The sequence below is a fragment of the Pteropus alecto genome, unplaced genomic scaffold (genome assembly GCF_000325575.1).
Source record: "Pteropus alecto unplaced genomic scaffold, ASM32557v1 scaffold19, whole genome shotgun sequence".
Classification (NCBI taxonomy): Eukaryota; Metazoa; Chordata; class Mammalia; order Chiroptera; family Pteropodidae; genus Pteropus; species Pteropus alecto.
The window spans coordinates 861,620-884,286 of NW_006442490.1; the positions used below are offsets into that span (position 1 = coordinate 861,620).

The 22,667-nt window shown below is 37.2% G+C and overlaps 1 protein-coding gene and 1 pseudogene across 1 annotated transcript in view; one reads left to right on the forward strand and one right to left on the reverse strand.

Annotated features, from left to right (window-relative positions):
• The window catches only part of GPC3 (glypican 3), a 427,782-nt gene that overhangs the window by 52,798 nt on the left and 352,317 nt on the right, over positions 1 to 22,667 (forward strand). The gene's annotated exons all lie outside the window — the stretch shown is intronic.
• LOC112470910 lies at positions 17,040 to 17,158 on the reverse strand (annotated as a pseudogene).

A 22,667-nucleotide genomic window follows, 5' to 3' on the forward strand; every position in this document is an offset into this window, starting at 1 on the left:
CAGTCTGTCTATGGTCATGCTCACTCCATTTTTCTCTCTTAATTAAAGGCCTTATAGAAGAAATGTTTTGCTTTAGATTGAGTTATAATTATATTTCGCAGATATCCTCTTAAAGTGGATTAATTCATTGTTTTTCTTTTTTTTCTTTCTTTCTTTCTTTTTTTTTGTTCCTAGCCATATAAATCTCTATAGAAAAACATCAAATTCTGTTTTCACAGAAGGCAGGGAAATAAGTTGTTTACACATCACCATTTGACTCTCTTCACCCTGGTCCTTATTACAACCATCTCAGCCACCCAAGTGAAGTTTATTTAAACTCCCAAGCTATCCATGCAAACAAGACCCCTACGGCTAAGGAGTTTGGAGGAAGAAAGGACTGGGATAGTCTGCTGTTTCCCTAGTGTCTACTGTGTTCAGAATATTTCCTTTCATGTGTTAATTCATTACTCAGAGGTTTGGCTTTAGTTTTGTGTTCTTTTTCAGTTCTATAAATTAGGAAGGTGGTTCCATAATGTCACGATATCTCAGAGTTGACAGGGAACTTTAGAGGTCATCAAATACAACCCTCCTACCTCTGTGTGACTCCTCTGTACAACATATTTCGTGTCAGTGATCATTTGGTCTTGGAGTGAAAACCTCTTCTGATGAAGAATCCACTCCCTTAAGAAGCAGCCAGTTTAATTTTGGTCAACTTTAATTGCTAGTTCGTTATGTTTTTTGGGCCAAAATCAATCTCCTTGTAATTCTTTCGTTATACTGGTTGCTCTCATGTGGATAGGCTTCTACTTGGTGATTATGTCCCCAAATTGCAGTGCCCAGAATTGCCAATACAGAGCACAGGGCAGCAGTCATCTCCTATAGTCCACATATACCTTTATTGAGGCAGCCACCCTAAGACACTTACTATTGAGTCAGTGAGTGTTGAACTTAAAGTCAAGCAAAATTCTCAAACTGTTGTCACCAGCCTTCATTCCATGTTTGGGATGTTGGTCTCATATTAATATATGATATCTTTTAAAATTTGAGCCAAAATTCTAGCCCGTTGAGATCATCAGGGTGTTGAAATGGGTTAACTGTCCCTTCTAGCTTCATGTAATTTGTAATTTTGATCAGTGTACCATTTATGCTATTAAGTCATTGATAAAAATGCTGAGCAGAGCAGAGCAGGTTCCTCATAAGAGACTTCCTTTTAGATTGACATTAATCTATTAACTAGTGCCTTTGGGTATAGCCACCAAAGCAGTAAAGGAACCAGCCAGTGGTATTCTTTACAATTCATAGCAATCTATGTTGGGCATGACTGTTCATTCTGTCCTAGGCCCTGTTGAAATCCAGAAGCGGTATGTTCACTATAGTCCTTTGGTTTTCAGCCCAGTACTCCCATCATAAAAGGAAAAGAGGTTAGTGTGGCATGACTTGTTCTCACAAAACTATGCCAGCTTCTTGTGATTGTTTCTTCTGTTTTGAAATGCTCACAGATATTCTGCTGATATCTGGCTTGGGATTGATATTAGACCGCTGAGATTATTTGTGACAGCCACCTTCTTTTCCTCTTTAATGAATATGGGAACCAGAGGGGCTTTGTTTCTGTTTACCCTCACCACCCCCCATACCTCTGTTGCCACAAACATTCTTTTCTTTGTCACCTTTCCTCATCCTGGCCTGAGTCACCTCCTTCCCATTCAATCAGTTTTCCTAGGTGAGAGCTGCTTAGTGTGGTAACGGGTGCTAATGGGCTAACATGTTTTTGACAATGAGTAAATCCATTTGCTTTCTGAGTAGGGCCTAAATCCCAATATGTGATTAGAACTATGGTGATTTTGGGCACCATGGAAGCTTACTAATGTAGTGTGGGAGGCTCAAACCTTTTGTTTCCTCTCAAATAGGTGACTGCCATTTAGACTTCTTGTATGGCTTTCTGCCAGTTGTGTTGGGGGAGATTTCAAGCCAAATTGATTGGCTAATTGCTTGTGGTCATCCAGCTTTTTAGCTGCCTGTGTAGTATCCCTGGAGGTAATTAGTACTTTCAGAATTGGAGGTGATTGGAGTTATTCATGGTTATGGCTTCTAGAATAGGAACAGGGGCTGTACTAGCTTGTAGTTAGAGGTGAATCATTTTTACTTTAAAATGATTACTGAGGACTGATGAGTTTCTTTAACAATTTAAAAAATATCCATTATGGAGGAGTTTGATATACAGTTGCCTTCTAGAATCATTTAAAGTGGCCAGTTGGGTTCTATATATTGTGCAATAAACTCATTGGTAGGAAATAGCTTAAAAAATGTTGAGCATCTTCTAACAGCGACTGGAATTTCAATTGCAGTCCTGTCCCAGCATGTAGTGGAATATTTTCCAGCCAGTGTTATGCTGAAAAGTTTAGAATAAATTTTTCGCTAAAAATGTCTTCATGTGTAAATGCCATGTAAAAACCACTGGTATCTGATAGTGATCCCCAAATTTAGAATCATCAGAACTTCAGGATGACGTCTTTCTTTTAAAAACAATGTTCCTGGTTCATTTATAGGATGGAGAGTGACCAGTCAGAGCATCTCAGGACTCTGCCATTTCTTCCCCAAACCTGGCATTTGTCAGTATCGTCACTCTGAAATTCTACCTGTGACAGTAAAGGAAGGCCTAGAGTCATCTGCTTATTTTGATTGTTCCTTTTTATAATTAAATGGAAGCCGATGTTATCATCTTTGGAAGTTCCAGCTTGAGGGTGATATGCTGTTGCAATGCAAATAAACAATGGGTTTGGGCCACTGCCGAGCCTAGGGCTGGGAAGTCTTGGCCCAGCCAGCTGTTGTGTTGTAGTTGTTCCATGCTGTTCAGGGTGGTCCCCCAGTCCTTTGCCCTGCTAGCTGGAGTGTACAGCCCTCCTCTTAGAGATTCTTCCAGTTTTCTCTCTTTTTGTCTTAGATTCCTATTCTTGACTAATGCTAGAATTCAGGTAAGGCTCCCAGTGATCAGACAAACACTATCCTCTATTTTGGGCTGGGTTTGGCTGGGGTTCTTTCTACAGAGGATATGATTTAGATGATTCTCTCTTAAATTCTTGCTTTAGAGCATCTCACAAATGGGGGAGAAGTGCCTGAGATCTATTGTTTCCCATCTCTCTGATCAGAGCTTCCAGCCTGCTTTCTCTACTTCCTGTTTTCAGCAAGTTTGATTTTTACTTTCACTTGCTTGTCTATTCTCAGCCTGTCTCCTCTCTCTGACTAAATGGGTCAGATTTTGTTTCCTAAAAGGAGATTAAATTGCTCTTTGCTGGAAAAGATAAATAATCACTGGCATGGGGTGTGTGTGTGTGTGTGTGTGTGTGTGTGTGTGTGCGCGCGCGCGTGCAAGGAGTACATGGGTGGGGAGTGTAAGGATTCTTTTTTGAAGTCTGTTTTTAATACCAATGGCTCTCTTAGTTCTAAGATTGTTTGAGTTCAAATCCTGGCTCTGTGTCTGTGTGACCTTGGGCAAGAGACTTAAGCTCTTAAAGCTCCAGTTTCCCTATCTTAAAAATGAGTAGTAGAAGAATCTATCTCTTAAGAGTTGTAGTGATGACCAAGTGAATGAACCCATGTGAGCTTATGTTAATAGATTCTAAGAGGGTCAGAAGAAAAGGTGAGAAGGTGTAGGAATGGTAGTACCTTTGCAGTCACCTCCTTTCACTCCCAACAACAGATAGCACTGGAGAAAGTTTTTTTTTTTCTCCTGAGGATCCAGCGTTTGACCTAGAGGAAATTGCACAACCCATCTATCCCCAAACTGTTTCTGTCCCAAGAGAACAAGCTAGATCTTCTGAGGGGGGATCAATCAAAGAGCTGTCTTCGGCAGTGGGAAGTGTCATGAGAATAAACAGCTGCTCCCTCTACCCCACACCCCTTCCTGCTGCTAAATGACCCTGGGGTAGAGGAAACCAGTCATCAAAGGCTTCTGCCACCTGTGCACAGCTGGTAGTTCCTGAGGTCACTCCTGTAGTGAGTAGAGAAGTTTAGAAAGTATCCCCTGGGCCAAGTCACTGATATATTTATTTCCCTAAGGCCCAAGGACTTGCTGCCTCCCCCATCCTCCATGCTCAGAGCTGGGAACCTCCTTTATAAGCTGGGACACACTAGTCTGAGATTCCCCTGGGTCTTCCACAGTGCTATTTTGGGAAGAACATCTCTTCAGAGAGTCTCGGTGTGAAGACAAGGAGCAAGACTAGGCTTTCTTCCTCCTTTCCCTCTAGCCTTCTTTTAAAAAGGAAGACAAGAAGGTCATTTCTCTTGATCTGATTCCTGCCAAGTATCATTATCCCAGGGGATCTAGGCTATTTCAGCCAGACCCCCCTTCTTCTGGCTTTAAGGTTACCAAGTCAATTGGTAGTATACAGACTGGGCCCAAAGGTAAAGCTAGTCCTGTGTTCTAGATGGGGCAGCATGGCTGGCGACTGCTAGAGGGCAGCAGAGGGCCAGGAGCAGGTCTAGAACTGCTTGGCAACCAGACTGGCTCACAGAGCAAAGGACGCCAGAGACCCCTCATAGTCAGGCGAGAAGCAGGATGGTCCCCAACTAGGGGAGGCAGGTATATCCAAGAAGTTTTAACAGAACATGACTGAGACAAATTACAGAGGGGTCAGCTGGGTTGGTATAGAGTGCAACGCGTCAGGGTGGCTAAGTCCATGATTTAGTAAAAGGGGAAGGAAGGCACATAAAGATCAAGTCAGAACCAGTGCTGGGTCAGAGTTCAATCCAGGCTTGGAATAGTCAGGATTCAAGAGCTAGAATTGGAATGATTCAGCTCAATCATCTATTGAGTGTCTCTCAAGAAAGGCACATAATAAAATTGTTAAGACCATGGATGTTAGAGTCATACTTGAACTGGGGTTTGAATCACTGTTCTGCCACTTATTAGCTAAGTGACTTTTTGTCGAGTTATATAGCTTCTCTGCATCACTCTGACATGATATGCATGATGCTAAAGAAATGTTTGTTGAGCAAATTGGTTTTATCCAGAGGTTGTTTCTAGCAAGATTAGGGTTACTGATAGTAGCTCCCTACCTCAAAGTTCTATTCTATTCAGTTTAGTACTTATTCTTTTCCTTTGTCTGAGATGAGGGGAGCAGCTACTTGATGCTGCCTTGGCACCTAACCAGTAGGGGCCTGATTATTAAGGGAATATGAATCCAGCTAACAGGCACCCAGAAACCCATATGGGAGGAAGAATATAAAGGAGGTCTCTGGGAAGAATTCTGAGATAAATAAATTCATGTGAAAATCAAGAAAACAAAAAAATCGACTTATTCTAAAATATCTTCTTTATACTTTTATGGCTCTTCTAATTGAAATAAGCTAAAAGAAAACATAATTAAGTGAATAGGTATTTTATGAGTCCTGGGCAAGGCAAAGGTTTGAATTATCTTGTTAAATTAAGTTACCAAGTAAATGCAATGTTACATCCTGAATTACAGCACGAAACAGATAAAGGACATTAGTAGAAAACCTGTGGAAATCTGAATAAAGGTTGTAGTTATTAGTATTGTACCAATGTTAATGTTTAAATTTTGACAAATGGTCTGTGGTTATGTTAAGATGTTAACATTAGAGAAAATTGGGCAAAACTAGCTTCATAACTCTTTTGTAAATATAAAATTATTTAAAAATAATTTTTTTTTAAATTTAGTGGCCAAATTCTTTTGCCTTCAAAAGTAATGAGCTCTGATTTGCTTTTTTATTTCACTGCACTGTTTGATATTTTTGAAAGTACATAGGATTGAGGTGACACAGGATACTTTCTGCTATGTACAGTTTTGAACTCTGCTCTTTTTCTTAACAATGTATACATGAATTTCCACATGCCATTGAAAGTTCACCTAAGAGTGATTATTAACATGCATAATATATTTAATCAACCCTTTATTGATATACATTTAGTTTTTCTTCCAATTTTATGCCAGTACAAATAATGCTGCAATGAACATTTGTGTAAATATATGTTTGTGCTCACTTTTGATGTTTCCTTAAGCATAGAGACCTAAAAATAAATTTAAGGCATCAAAAAATATGAACTTTTAAAAAGGTCTTGCTACTTAATGCCACATCACCCTCCAGAAGGTTTTGACCAATTTATACACCTAGTAGCAGTGTGTGAGTACCCATCTCACTGCATCCTAATCCACACTGAATCCTATTACTAAGAACTAACAGTTTCCTTCCCTGTGTACTTGCTCTAACTTGGCTCCCTGCTGAAAATCTCTAGGTTCAACCTGCGGTTTTATAATGGCCAAGGTGAGCCCCCTCATCCCTCATACTTTTGCCATTTTTGTATGTAATTCTTTAACATGGTAGCTATATACATGATATTTTGAAGAAATCTTTGTAAAGAAAATATCGTATTGATAAGTAACTAGAGATTCTTTCTCTATAACTTTATTTCCAGGAATATTGTGAAATTTGCAGATGAACATTATGATTCCTTTTGATATTTATATGTACATATATGGATACTTTAATGCCACTGAAAAGATGGGATTGGGAAAACAAGTGAAAGTTACCATTTAGGAAGTTACCACCTACTGGGTTTTGGAGAACACCAAACTGGCATGGCCTGAGTTTACTAAAATGCATCATTACCTAGCACTGTGAGCTCCTCACATATAGTATGTAGCTTCTCAATTAACTAGACAGGTGTCTGATATCTGCCCATCTAACCTGAAGTAGTGCAATGGAGGCAAAATGGCCTAGTATGTTCTTGGTGGTGCAATATCATATCTGCTCCTAGTTTACTGCGATGGATCACAGTTAAACTCAAGAATTTCACTTGATACCAGTGGTTGTGGAGGAGAGCTTCCTGACCAGCGAGCTGGCCTCCTGTTCTACCACAGGGATTGCTCTGTCAGAAAACGAGCTGCCACCGCTAGGGAGGTAGGTCTTTCCGCTTCTGTTGCCCTTCACAGTCTCAGCTCCTCTCGTATTTATAAGACTCCTTTAATAGTCTTGTCTTGTAATTACATCTGGAGACAGGAGACAGCATCTTTTGATAGTTCAAGTCCTAACGCATTTAAATTGCTCTCCTAATGTTGTAAAAGAGTCAAATTATATATTCTGGTTTGCACTAGACAGCAATAAATGTCAAGGTGCCATCCACTCTGGTATTTAACTCCTTGATGCCATCTGTTTTGGTGTTCCTCACATGGACTATACACTAGTGTTTTCCCATCTCCTGGCTCAAAGGGATCAAGTTGGGAGATAAATTTCACTATTCAAAATATATTAAAAGGCAGAGGCAGTTTGTAAACATTGCTTTAGAAAGCTAGGCATAGCAATAAAGTCAAGGACAGGAACCTGATTCAGTAAAAAAAAAAAAAAAGATTTCACAAGATTGTCATCTACTTTATTTTTAAAGCTGCAATAAGAAGTAACGATAAAAACGCCAATGATGCATTTCAGCCAAGTGATATGAACTCTTGCTAAACCAATTAAACTGTCAGTATACTATGGTTTCACATTTTCTGTAATATACTAGGTCACCTTAGGATACTTAGTCACTTAGGACTTTTTACCACTGATGCAAAATCAATTTGGCAATTTATAATCTTATATTGCATTATGAAAGCGTATTATTCTGCAAGAAAGCTGTTGGAAAAACTAGAGGTTTCTGAAGCCCATTCATTCCTTTCCTGTTCAGGTAGAATCATAAAAAAAATAAAACCATTCATGTTATCTGATATTTCGAGACTTATAGTAATTTTTGATTTATATCATTTTTCAAAAAAAGACATACCATGTCTACAATTTCTAATCCTGATGCAATTCTGAATGTTAGATAATATTGCAGACATTAAAAAGTGGGAATTTTGACTGAAGAGCTCACTTTTTCACCTACATTTTTAAATTTTTGAATGTGTAGGCTGAAAGTACCTTTTGCTTAAGGGCAGGCTTTTTTGGTGTCCTGTATTTGGAGTTTAGAGCTCTAGCTCTCCTCAGAGACTGAGCAGATGACCATTCATATTTAATACCATCACATTTTTCAGTTTACTTTTTGGAAATTGTGAGTTATAGATTGATAAATCAGTTGTATTTGAGAGAAGGTGGGGAAGGAAGATGAAGGCTTGGAGGCATTTTTATTATTATTATTATTTAACTTTCATTTGGAAATATCTTCCTTTTTTCCTCTCTAGGACAAATAAGACCCTGCATTTGGAAAAACCAATGGCAGTACTAAAATGCACATGATGGAGTCTCAGTAGAGGACATTAGCTCATTAGCACAGTAGAAGACAGATCTGTTCCCATAAGATCATATAGCAAATGAGAATATAATTAACATAGACTGTATAGTCCTTTTCTTCTGTTATGAGCTCAACAAGGGCTTCCTTTAACCCTCCCTTCTGACTATCAATAACACTTGTAAATACATCTCCTATCAACGTAAATGGAATGTGTGCCTCTGGCAACTGTGGCTGCATTAACACTAGATCATTTAATTTTGAGAGTTAAACTTGAGGTTCTCTTCTTTTTGGGTTTAAGTCATGGTTACAGGGTAGGTAGGAGTAATCACCTTTATTAATTTAGATTCGGCTTGTGATCAGGCATCTCTAGTTAGCACTTGATACAAGGACTGTGCACTCACTACTCAGGTATTTGTCTATCCCCATTCTCTCAGGCATTCTCTCATTGATATCTTTTCTACTGTGTATTCTTTCTCAGACTCCAGACTCCAGTCTGAACACACGAGAACACATTGAATGAAAAGAGAAACAGTATGAATTGAATAATTAAAATGAGAGTCACTTTGTACTTTCTATCTTGCTGAGAAAGGTATTAAAATTAGGTTTAACTGACTTTTTGTGCACCACGTATGGGAACAGGAGCTTGCACCTACATTGTTTCACTTAAACTCACAATGACTTTGTGAGGTACATAATATTGTTTCCTACTTTAGAAATCAGGTTGTGGCTCCAAGAGATTAAGTAATTTGCCCAGGATATTAAGATAGGAAGTGGTAGAGTTTAATTTCCAATTCAGAACTTTGACTCTAATTCTAGTATTCTATTGGTGCTCCCTAAGGGTTATTTATTATTGTCAATATAGTGAAGTCTCAATAAGCCAGACTACATAGAGAATGGTAGCACATACCATAATAGGGGTTTAGAAGGTGGACAAATGAAGAATATTGACTCTTTTTTAAAATTAAGAAACATATTAATTTTAGAAAATTCAAAAATACAGATTAGATAGAGAAGAAAATAATTCACTCATGATACTAAGACACGGAGATAACTACTCTTTACAGCTATATGTATGGCTTATAATATACATACTATTTTATATCCTGCTTTTTAAACAACCTAACAATGGCTTGTGACATACTCTTACATAGATGTCATCATTATTTTAATGGCTATGCAATATTCTATTGTTTGAGTATACCATAATATATTTAACCAAGCCATCTTGGGTATTTTAATGAGAACCAGTCCTCTGGTTTAAGAATGCTCCCTTGATGTCACAAAATGCATGGTAATGTGGCTCGTTAAAATATTCAGAATATGGATTTTGTTATAGGTAGCTATGGTTGAATGTACACAGTGTTACATACTTCTTTTTAAGCTGGTGGTTTCCTAGGATGTGGCCTCAAAATCTGACTTCCACAGCTTCTGCTTCGATGTCCACAGGCAACACTAAAGCTCATAACTCCTGACAGAGGCAGCTAGAAGCATGGCGGCCAAATACAAGGTATAATTTAAAGGAAACAGAAACTTCCTATTCCCTGTAAATCTTATTGGAATTGTCCTCTGGGTTGACGTACTCAAGACTTTGGTTAAAAAGTTGGTTAAAAGGCAACTATTTCTGTTTAATTAATGTAGTGCCTGTTAAATCAATTTAGTGTATCCACACAATGGAATATTATAAAGCCATTAACAATAATGTTTTCAAAGAATATTTTGTTTTATGAAAAAGTGATCATAATGTTAAAATTTTATAAAAAAAGGGATATAAAACTGTGTGTGTGTGTGTAGTTTTTTTCCTACCTTGGTAAAAAAAACCCACATGTATCTATGGTGAAGTATAGAACTTTTACATACACACACACACACACACACACAAATATATCTTATTTGAATGAGGAAAACATAAAATTATGACTTAAAACTTAAAATCTTAAAAAAGTAACAGTTTTGATTATTTACTATGTGTTAGGCACTGAACTAGTAGCTCAGTCTTAACAACACTGCAAGTTACCATTATTGTCCATTTGAGGAAATCATTTGCCCAAGACTACAAAGATTAGATGGGGCAGATCCAGGATTTTAACTTGAGTCTTTTTCCAAAGCCTTTGTGTCATAAGATAAAGTTGAGGACAAGATACAGGGAAGTTTAGTTTTTATTTTTTCTTAACTGGTTGAAAACCAAGCAGTCAAAGCAGTATTGGGACAAGAAAATAGAAGTTGATGACCAGGTTATAGGTATGAGATTTATGTTGGTGAAACCTGAGAGGTCTTTTGGCACCAGGGTTAGCCCAGGTGCTCTGCATCCCTGGAGTTAATAATATCTAACCTCCTAGTGGTACTGTGAGCATTAAATGAGACAATGTGTGTAAAGGGCACATGGTACATGCTTGCTCAACAATGGTAGCCAGTATTATTATTTCTCTTATTTAAGACTTCGCTTGTTATAAGGATTAGAGGCTCCAAGAGACCGGAGGGAGGACATGTTTACCCTACTGAATCCTGTCACATCTTACCAGTTTTCAAACATTCCTGACCAGTTGAAATGCCTTTTATTTGAACCTTTCAAATAAACAAGTCCTAATCAGCTTTGTGGACCCTACCAACTTTTTCAGAAAATTACTCTGCTTTTTGGGGGGTTATTTATTTACTTACTAACAATAGGGACTTTGTGTAATACAAGGGAAGCAGGAGGTGATTGATTTGGAGTTAATAGACAAGCTTTTTTTTTTAAAACCCCTATAACCTGAGGAGGCTTGATTAGGTTCCACTCCTTTAGGAATCTTAGAGAGTCTGGGAATTTTGAGAACAAAAGCTCTGCAGGAAGTCCACCAGAGAGAGAAGATTCTTCATCAATCTTGTACATTCTTAAATTTTTCATTCTGTTTTTTTTTTCCCTTCTCTTCAGTCCCTAGAATTGAGTGGTATTATCTTGAAGCCATGAAGATTTAAGAAACAACCAGAGTTGGCCTCCCTTTGTTGAGCTTATGAAAGCCATATTTAGTTTTAGGAGGAATGTGTTTTTCCCTTGGGAGGCCCCTCTATACCTGCAGCCATCAGAAATTCCATATTAAAATCCCACATTTAAGTCTTTATGGCTAAAATCTGTTCTAGCGTGTCTGGACCAAGTCCAGCTGTCAGACTGAGATATTATTGACTTTCTCCTCTCAAGTGAGTGGTTTACATCTGCTGGCTCCATTTCTTTACCACTCATTCTGAAACACCTTGTAACCTGGCTTCTGCCACTGGCTCTTTACTACAGTTGCTCTCCTGCAAGTTACCAACTGACTTTTTGCTGAATTCTTTGAGGCTTATTTTTCCTTCTCCTCTTTTTATGTTTCTCTTCCCTTGGCTTGTGACACTGAATATATGTTTCCCTCCTACCTCTCTGAGCATTCCTTCTCTCCTTTTTGGTGGCAGTCTTCCTCTTCTATTCAAATGTAACTGTTCTCCAAAGACATGTCTTTAGTGCTCTCTTTCTCTACTCTTCATTTTCATGGCTTCTGTTGCCACCTTAAAATAATTAGCTCTCCAGTTCTGACTTCTTACCAGTGCCCCAGTCCTAAAATGCTCTTTTAGAATCAGGCTTTGTGCTGTGAACTTTATATACATCATCTCTAATTCTCACAGCACTCTTCAAGGCAGATAGTCTTAAGCCCTTTATACATAAGAGGAAACTAGCTCAAATGAGTTACATATGTTTGTATTTTTCCATTTAGATCTCCTACCATCAACTGAAACTCAGCAGGTCCAAAAAAGAATTTCTTCTTCTCTGGCTTCAAATTCCAAACTCCTTATCACTTTAAGGCAATGTCACTCTCCCACTTTCTGTTATATCACTTGCAGGCTGAGAAAGTTGAAAATCAGACAGGTAATTGCTTTTGAATAATGCCCTCCCTCCCCAATAAAACCAACCCCTTCAAAATCCCCCAAGCCCGACTCATTACGACCTTGTATCTTGAAAATTAAAGTTTAACTTACTCTACAGATGAGCAATTCCCAACCATTATGAGAGCTAAGTTTGATAACTTTCACACACTGTGTGCCCGGAGTTAAGTATAATTCTCAGCCTTATCTGTGCTTTCTTTGGTCCTTGAGATACACTCTTCCCAAGCAGATCCCTCCCATAGGTGGAGCTGGTTTAGGTTCTGCACGGTTCCCAGTGCACCAGTGGTAATCCTGCCTCTTTCTTCTCTCTTGGACTAGAAAGCCTATTGGAATGTGAGTGATTTAGTGATGGTATTTCTATAGTATAGGAGCAACTTTCTATTTGCTATTTTTTTTAAAAAAGAAAATTACTTACAAATGTTGTAGTTCAGTATTAGTAACAGCTGATGCAAAACACATATTCACAGCTGATCTGGACATACCAATGTGTTGAAACAATGAGTTTGAAAACCACTTCCGTAGCTTAGGGAAGGCCCAAATGCCCATTGGTGAGGGACGGGTCAGCTTCTCTGTGTGGCATATTAGCCTAATATATAAATTTTTAAACTTGATACTACTTAATCAAAGAAGTAAGAAAGTTCACATCTTATTGAAGTTCATAACAGGATCACCAGGTGACAATGTCTCATTGAGGATTCTCCACATGCCAAACCAAATGCTTTACTTGGGCTGTTTTTACTCTGCCAGTATCTCTATGACCATTTCATTTTTTAAAAAGCAGAAATCTGTCATAGGTGCCATAATTTTCAATGGGAGAAATACAGCCAAAAGTTCAGTTATAAACCATTCTTGTGAAGTCAGACTTAAAAGAAAGTATTGACTCATTGAGAAATTTAGCTTATCTGTTCAGTATTTCAGTTTCTTCTATTAGAAAGGTATGGGAGCCCGGAATTACAGTGATGCCATTCTTTAATCAGGCTTGACTGGAGTGGCAGCATGGTGTCAAAAGAGAAAATTACTCTGATTAGCCTTTGGTGAATTGTCTTCTTAATAAGAAAATTAGAACATACCTTTTTTTTTTTTCTTAATCTGAGGAGTTGGGTATTTACTCACTGTCACAGAAAGTTGATAAAAGGCTGATGTGTTTTCCTGCTTTTTAACCTATATCTAGTTAAACAAATGTGTAATTTGTCCTATATGTACTGCATTCATATATACTTGTCTATAGCTAACACAGTACCTAGCATTTACCTGAGGTTCATTGAAAATTTATGGAATGAATTTGTTACTTTAGTGAAAGAGATTAAATTATGATGGTTAGCATAAATAAAAGTTTGGTATGGGTAAAATCTAATTTGAAAATCACTGAAATGCTTGTGTTTTATGAAAAGCTTTATTCTAAAATGTAAACTATTAATATCTCAACAGCCAAGCCACTTTTTTACTTCTTGGGCTATATATAATACAGAGAGTGATTCTAACCTTTAACTTAGCACACACCAATTGGGGCAAGAGCAGTGGGGAGGGGATAAAGTTGAAAAAATGGTCACTTGGAAGCTTCATACCATCTGGCCACAGTGAGTCATGGAGGATCCTGCATCAGATTCATTTGGGAGGCTCAATATTTTCTTGGGCCGTCTCTATAATTTTTATGTCTTATAGGCAAAGAATTTGGCTTGATGCTGATTAGAGTCTGACCAGCAGCCAAGATTACCTGTGATATCCTATGCTCCTCAGAGAGTAAAGTTCTTGAACAGAATCCTAATTACAACCAGTTTAGCTCACAAATAGGAAATCAGTTTAATTGAGAAATGGTTTTGCCTGTTATGTGCTCACATTTTGTGATATCTTCTGTGGAAATATGGGACATGTTCCTTGATCCAGAGATGCTTAAAGGTAAGGTAATTCCAAATGAAATAGTTAAATAACAGTACCAGGTTGTCTGAAAATCATAACTTGAGAAGAAACTATGAAGATAATTTAGTCTAAACTTTCTAGTTACAAGGAAGATGGAATCAGGATAGGAATAGAATTCCCCAAGGTCTGCCAGGCAGTTGGTAGAAGTTGGAGCTAGTACTCAAGTCTTCCAACTCTTGGATACATTTTTCATTCTCTCATATAGGTGATTATATGATATTTTGACATGCTTGCTTTGATCAGCTATTTTGATGCTGGGAACTTTTTGATGAGAGCATTTTAATATGGGGGCACTTCTGCAACAGCCTGCAAAACAAACTATTAAACATTCAGCTATTTTTTAAAAATTACCAAGTAATCTGCTAAACAGACAGCCTTGTCCTATCCCTCAGTTTCACTTCATCCCTCAGCCTTGATTGTAGAGATCAGGGATGAGGTGGAAGTGGGGATTCAAGGATGGAATGAGCATCATGGATGGGGTAAAGCTCAGAGAAGGAGGGGTGATGGATGGGATTGGGGGTCAGGCACCATCTGGCAGGCAAAGCACACATCGCCAGGAGTCATGTGTTTCCCACACTTGCTCATCTTTGAAAGGCCATTAATCATTCTGGGCACATTATCTGCTCATTCTCTGAGAATTCTTTTATTTCTTTAATAGTCTATTTCTTAAAATCTCTGATTTCAAACTTTCAAGAGATAGGAATGGAGTAGGGAGGGATATTTGTGTCAAAATATAGTCCCATAGTCTCAGTCCCAGGCTTCACTGGGAATCCTTGAATCAGTGTTTGTCAATTCTCTAATTAATATTCCGTATAAAATACTACGGGAAAGTAATACGCTTCTGCTATTTTAAATACTGTAAAGCTTGATATAGAGTTTTGAGAGAGTAGGACTGGTAGGCTCTTTTGAGGTCTATCCTTTTTGAAAATCTAACAACTTAAAATGTATTTTTTTCAGATTCTAAATATATTATTTTTTCACTTTATGAATGCAGTTTTTAATGTACAATTATTTTAAAAATTTACCTCTGAAATGTAAAGACTCTAAAGGCCAAAAGGACTGTATATTCAAAAATATTCATATTGAAGAAAGTAGAAAGTAAAAGTTCCCCGTAATCTGGGTAGGGATTGGGGAAAAAGTATCGGGGAAGTAAATGATAAAACAGACTCTAGTAGTCTGTTTTTGTCATGGCCGCATCATTATGTCCACATCAGAAAAACGTGCCAGAATGTCAAATATAAATATAGGATGTCTGGTTTTTAGCAAAACATTTGAGAGTCTTCTGTAATACCCTTGTGCATAAGGTTGTGAAATTTGACTGCATAACTAGTAATTAGGCAAATTCACAGCTGGTTGAGCAACTGATTCAGTATTAACCTAGAGGAAGATGTATTTAGTGAAGGGCCACAGGGCTGTTTTTGGCTCTACCTGGGCATTCATTTAACAAATACTGAGCACTTACTATGTAAAAGGTACCCTACTTAGCACTGTGAAGAATGCAAAGTCCATGTCCATATCATGGGCCCTGCTTTAGAGAAGCAGATTTTTGGTCACAGTTGATCACAAAAACAGGCTTTTCACTTTGCAGATAACACAAAGCTGGGTGGCGTAGTTTAATATATAGGATGACAGAATCCAGATTTAAAATGACCTCAACTTGGAGGAACTCTAGGTCAAAACCTACAAGATGAAATTTAACAGTGATAGATGTAAAATCTTGAATTCAGTTTTAAAAAATTACATATGTACAGGATATGAGAGATGTGACTTGGCAGCAGTTTATGTAAAAAGTTCTTTGGGATTTAGTTGATCACAAGTTTAATATGAGCCAAAATGTGGTGTAGCTTATTTTTTTTAAAGCAAAACAATTTTAGGCTGTATTAGAAGCATGTGTGCTGATCAGACCACATCTGGAGTATTATGTTCAAGTATAGTCACCACATTTTGCTAACATTGACAAAGTTGAGTGTATCCAGAAGATAGTGACCAGGATGGGTCTGAAAATCATGTCAAATGAAAAAACAGTTGAAAGAAAGAACTGGGGAGATTCAGCTTTTGCATTAGGCCTCAGTTTAGACCCTTTAAGTCTTGGTTAGGTTCCCTCGCTATGTACTTCCACACTACTCTGGACAATCCTCATGGCTTCCCCAGTAGACTGGGGCTTTGTTAGAACAGGGTAGGGTGTCTGTGTGTACTGTGACATCCATGGTGCCCAGTACTGTGCTTGATACAGGGTGGGTCCCCAGTAATGCTTAGAGAATGAATGAATTTTCCAAGTGTGAAGGCCTTACGTACAGCTGGGGAAAGCTGATAAAAGAACTGTAGTACTCGGCATCTATAGTCATTAAATAACAGAACAAAAAAGTACCTGAAAAGCTTTTAAATGATTCTTTTTTTTTTCTCTCCTTTTGGCCTCTGCTAGGACCTGACACTAGATTTTTTTTGTCTACTAAGAAAATGAGTTAAAGTTCAGGAGATGCAAATGAAAACAATGAGACAACATTTTTTTTACTTGCAGATTAAGAAAGGAAAATATTTAAAAAATGATATCCACTGCCAGTGAAGATTTAGTCAAATGGACAGTCTTATACATTTTTGGCACAAGCCTTTTGGAACAGCATTTTGACAATATGTATCATCGAGGGCCTGAAAATATTCATGGTTTGATTCAATAATTCTACTTCTGGGACTTTCTCCTGTCATCCTGAATATAGAAAGAAAAAAAAAAAAGCCTTATGAACAGGGGTGTTTTCTGATAACAAAAATTTAGAAACAACAAAATATTTAATAACAGAGGAGTAAATGGTTATATAACCTGGGATATATCAATTTGATAGACTGTTATAAAGCCATTATAGTTTGTAGTTTCCGCAAGATTTAAGCTGTATATATAGTATAATACATCTGTGTGAAAACAAGTAAGCTTAAACCTGTATGGAAAAAAATCCAGAGAATTTATACTAAAATGTCAACAATGGCTGTTTTTCAGTGTGAGATGATCTATTATTTTCATATTTGGTATTTTTTTTTATGCCTACAGCACCTGGTCTTCCTAGGTGGTCTTCCATCCAAGTACTAACCAGGGCTGACCCCGCTTAGCTTCCGAGATCAGACGGGATTGGGCTCGTTCAGGGTGGCATGGCCATAAACTGTATTTGGTCTTTTTTGCATTTGCTAATATTTTCTTCAAAAAAGATTTTTATATTGAAGACAATTTATAGTGTTCCTTATGATATCTAAGAATAGACCTGTAGAGTCCAGGTCTTCGACACCCCTGTGTATCACCAGTTATATCAAGGACTTTCTGAAACTGTGAGGAAAAAACAAACCCAAACATCTTCAGAGCAAAATTAATTTTAATTTTGATTTTGATTTTAATTTTTTAAAAAATGATTAAAATTAATTTTAATTAATTTAATTCAAAACATATATGTAAATATATATCCTAAACACTTAGATCATGAATATGTTAATGTACTTCACAAGTAAAAGACAATACAGCTCTTCCAAAGAAAAAAGTTCAGCATTCCAGATTCTTGAGAGCCAGATACCTTTTGCAAATGGAGATGATAAAGTGCCTTCAGTGACTGGATCCTGGAGATGAGGAGGGAAGAATGTGAGATTGATTGCTAATGGATAAGAGTGAAGGCTTGCTATATACTGGAAGAACCTAGATACAGGTATTATCTTGTTAAATCAAAATCTGTTTGAATGGATATTTAGATGTTGCTTAGATGTATGAAAGCTCAAGCTGTCAGACTTCTGTATACTGTAAAAATGCATCCATTATAAGTAATTTACACTACTCCATAACTCTAAACATTCAATTTAGTCCAGTTTTCTTCTATCGAAATTACTAGTAGCTTTCCCAATATCTATTGTTTAATTTAACATGCAGTTTACCGTCTAAAAAGAAGACTTGTTCACAGGCATGTTGGATGCAAACTTCATTGTGGGCTACGTATTAATGCAGCCTGTCCCCTCCTCTTTAATGATGGCAGAGATTCTTTGTCCCTGAGTCACTTGCATCACCATTTTTTTCCTTCATTCCCACTAATAAAAAGTATACTTGCAGAACTTAGAAAACTGTCTGTGATGTTGTGGGAGGCAGGGGTATCAGCATTTACCAGGGGTAAAGAAGAGATCTTGTTTCACTGAGAAGATGCAGAATGTTTGAAGACAGTCTAGGTTTAAAGAAAGTGGAGTTCTTATAAATGTTCACATTTGGTGACCCTTTGTGACTTAGAGTTCTGCTTAGCATGCATATCTATCTCTGTGGAATTAATTTTCTCCTCTATTTTTAGGTATATTGCATGTTAAGGATAATGTGGACAATACTATTAAGAAGATGAATTTAATAACAACTATTTCTGTCCCTTACCCGTTTTTGTCCTTTTTTCCCCTTCCTCTGCCATGTTTTTTCCTCTTACTTTGAATATTATCCTTCATCTTTTCATGTATCACCTTGTTTCTGTCTCAAACTCTTCTTCACAACTGACCAACTCCCTTGATTTTTACCCCAAATTTCTGCTAAATAAACATTTTCATACAGCATTAGATTGACATTTCTACGGAGCCAAAGCATGGAGATTCTTTGAGAATGGATTTGATATGTATTTTCTTCTTAAGATGTTCTAGGCTGGTTGATCTGACAAGAGATTTTCCAACTGATAACCTGAAGGTGTGATCTCCCTCAGATGAACATTCTTAAATAGGGAACTGGGTAACTTGAAAGAAAGCTATGTACTTCAAAGCTCCTTTCACCTCAACCACAGTTAACTTTACAGTCACACTGGTCTGGCAAGTGTTAATAGTTTGATGATTTGCCTGCACATAACTCCATTGGAACCCGTAGATTATTTCAGTGGGGAATAGCCAGTGAGACTTTTTATCTCTGTGTAGATAGAGATTGAAAAGTTCAGAAAGAATTCTATTGGAGTGATTTATGGCAGAGACAGCACAATTTTATGAATGTTTTCCCCCAGTATGGCCAAAATATGTTGGCAAATCTCAGTAGAAGATGTACTCTTTCCATTGTTCTATAACTTCCCTATGAAATAGGGTTCTTGGTTATATGATTTTCCAAACCGTTTTTTTTTTAATAAAATGGTTTTAAGAATAAGTATCTACTGATAGTTAAATATGTAAAATATCGGTGCTTGATGAGGATAAGGGAAACATTTATTTTGAAAGGAGCAGATGGTACCCTGTGGGGCAAAGATGTTTTGGTAAATTTGCTTTCTTTACTATGTGCATAAGGTCATGTACAAATGGCCAGAAAGCAAATGGAAAGTGCCCTTGAGGCCGTTTGCACTTAGATGTCAGTTTTCTTTTAGGAAAGGTTAGTTTTCTTTATTTTTGTTTTCATACAGCTGTAGGCTCCAATGTTGTTTGTTAGTTTCTCCTTTTATTGCTGCTTATTTAGTGCTGCTTCATCAAGGGCTTGGGTTTCTCTTTGAAGTATCTCAACTTCTCCTCTATAATGCAGTTTCTTAAACTCCCTAGTGATAAACTAGACTTGAGCCAGTAACCTAGATAGCACATTTTGCCTAAGTGGCTCCTGCCTTCTTGGCAACGTTTGAGTCTGTAGGGCTAGATATGCTAGAATGATTATTGATTGGGGCATATTTCCTCCTCAGTAGCTTTGTTGGTCATGGAACATCTTCTCTGTCTCTTTTTGGGTAGCCAAAGACTGTCCATTTCCAAGGCTATGAGACCTATCTCCTCCTGTCCATCTCAAATTGGCCTTTTTCCTGTGTCTGAATTCCCAGAGCACTTTCTGCCAACCTGACAGTAGTCTCAACACTTAATTTTATTATTCTCTAGCCAGTTCATGTATCTTTCTTTTTGCTTTCCAATTAGTTTGCAATGCTCTGAAGGGGGAGACCATATTTTACAGAACAATTCCTTTATTAGCAAGATGTATGTGGTCCAGTTATACAGTTTGTGATCAGAGGAAGAGGGCTCTGGGATGTCAAAGAAAAAAATTGGTGAGGGGGATGAGGGATTGGTACTAACTTTTCAGTAAGTATTTATTAAAAATAATGTCAGATATATCAGAAAACTTAAACTGGATATCGATGAGTGTTAATATTAATTTTAAGGTTATAGTACATTGAGTTATTTGAAACACTTCAGCTATACTTCCTTCTGTTCCATCATCTAGATTGCTTTGGGGATCTGTGCCTGAACATTGGCATGGCTGTTACCAAAGGCTCAGGGCTACGTGGATGGAGATCTTGTGGTCCCTTGTCATCCTGAGACAGGCTTGGAAAATTAGTCTCTGCTTGTCTGGTACACCCTGGCCAGACCACCAGCCAGAGAACAGGTAGCCCTATAGATCAGGTCATTGGTGCCTTCTCTGCTCTTCTAGCTGCAACCTTGTGTGTGTCTGCCTTTTTCCTCAGTCACTTCTGCTCAGTGCATCAGGGTAAGAGTCAATGAGAATCCAAAGCCAGATTTAAGCCAGAGTTAGGACAGTGAGGGAAAGGAAGATTGAGTGCCATAAAGGCAAGTAAGAAAGGGGAGAGGTGTGGGAATGGTACAAGTCAGCCCCCTATTGACTTCCCACTGTGTTGTCCTTTCCTTCTCTGCCAATGACTTGCTGCAAAGGAGATACAAGTCCCTGTTCAGTAATAGAGATATGCACAAAAAATGTATTTATAAGGGGAGTTGGTTAGTTGTATCATTGTTTATAATAGTGAACAGTTGAGAATGGTTGTGTAGAGCAAACTATGATAAAACCATTAAGAATGGTGTTTTCAACAATTTCTAATGAGAGTGTAAAATGCTCACAAAATAATACATATAAAAAAGCAAGATATCAAGCAATATTATGATCCCAGTTGACTATAATACACATAAAGAAAATACTATAAAGAAATATACTAAATATTAAGGGACATTATTTTTGGGTAGTGGAATCATGGATAGTATCTTCTTCCTGTTGTATATTCTAAAATTTCTCTTAATGCAGATTTATAAATTTTACAATCAGAAAAAAAGAGTTCCTTACCACCATCTTCAAAACCCATATGCCAAGATGGAGACAGTTATTCTTCTGAGAACAAAAGTAATATATTTGCATTATGAAAATTTTTTTAAATATAGAAAAAAGAGGAAAAAACAACAGTAATGCATTGTCTTAAAAAGTCCTTTAAGTAAAACTCTCCCTTTTCAGAAAGGTTTACTTGAAGTATCACTGTAGTTTCTGTTGCCTATTAAAATAGTGAGGGCTCAAATACTGGGTTAATACAAGATATTTTCAAATAGGTCCTTAAAGTTAGATGGCATCTTTATGTATGATTTTTAGAAATGAAAAGGACCTTTTATATCTTCTGACCCAGCCTCGGGATAAGTTCAACTGTAGGTTTTGACAGTATTCTTTGCCAGGCACAGTTTTAACATATCTGAGACTCAGAGAGTCTAAGTGACTTCCTTCAGGTTACACAGCCAGCTTTAGAAACCTGGAGATAAGCAGTCCTTTGCTCTATCAGTTATATTTCCAATGTGGGAAGATGTTTTTGGCTTTCTAGGGATAGTGGCTTTTTAAAAAACACGAAGCTCAAATTTCTTTTCTGAAAAAAAGGAATTATCTTTTGTTTTTCTTGCAGATATATAACCTTTACTCGAAAATATCTAGAGACAAATTAATATATTGGTATATATACACATGATATATATATTATATATTAATACAATATATACAAATGAAATGAGGATTACATATGTATGTATAAAATGAGCAAATTATTTGTTTTGGTGAAATAAAGAAATTGGTGCTTGTGTTTGAGAATGTATCCAAATTAAACCAAAAAATACTCTAATATCAAGTAAACATTTGGCTTAAAAATTCACTTAGGTTAATGCTTTATAAGCTTTTTTGTTATACCCTCTTTGAAAATAGAATTATTTGACTTATAGTCAATTTCTGAATCAAAAAGTAGAATTTCAGAAGTCTTTAAATGCATTTATTGTAGAAACGGTTCTTTTGGTGGACTTTTGTAGTGGTGTGTTAAAGAAATACAATAATTCTTTTATTTGATCTGCTTTAGAAATAGAAGTTGGTTTGATTCAAACGAATTCCTGGAAAACCCATGTGATTGTCTTTACAAACAATTTAACAATATACTCTTCCAAGGAAAGAGAAATGGATGATACAAAACATAAATTACCTTAAAACATGAATCCTACTTGTGAAGAAGTTCCCAGATTCTCCCTGTGTGGTGCTTGGTGGGCCTTTTGGTATTAATAGTTTCCTCTTTGTCAACTTTTGCCCAGTTGGAGCTGGTTTGGAAGCCTGCTTTGCTCAGTGGTGGTGACTATGCCACCCAAAGTAGCCAAGAGAACATAGGCTGTAACTGAGCATTGAGATCTCTAGGAGGAGTGCTTTCAGCAAATGGAGAGCCCTGAGAGAACTTTGAAAAAGGTCCTACATGAGATCTCATATCCTGCGTTTTAAAGAAGATAAAGCCTTGTACTTTTGTTTAATCCTTAGACCTTCCACATGAAGCAAGTTATATACATCTGGTATTTTCTCAGGTGCCACAGCTAGTCTGTCTGGTTGGCCTCTGACTCTTAAGAAAAAGTGGGTAGGGTTGCTGCTTTGTTTTTGCTACGACCACTTGATTGCACTTCTTTATTGAAAATATCCATTTTT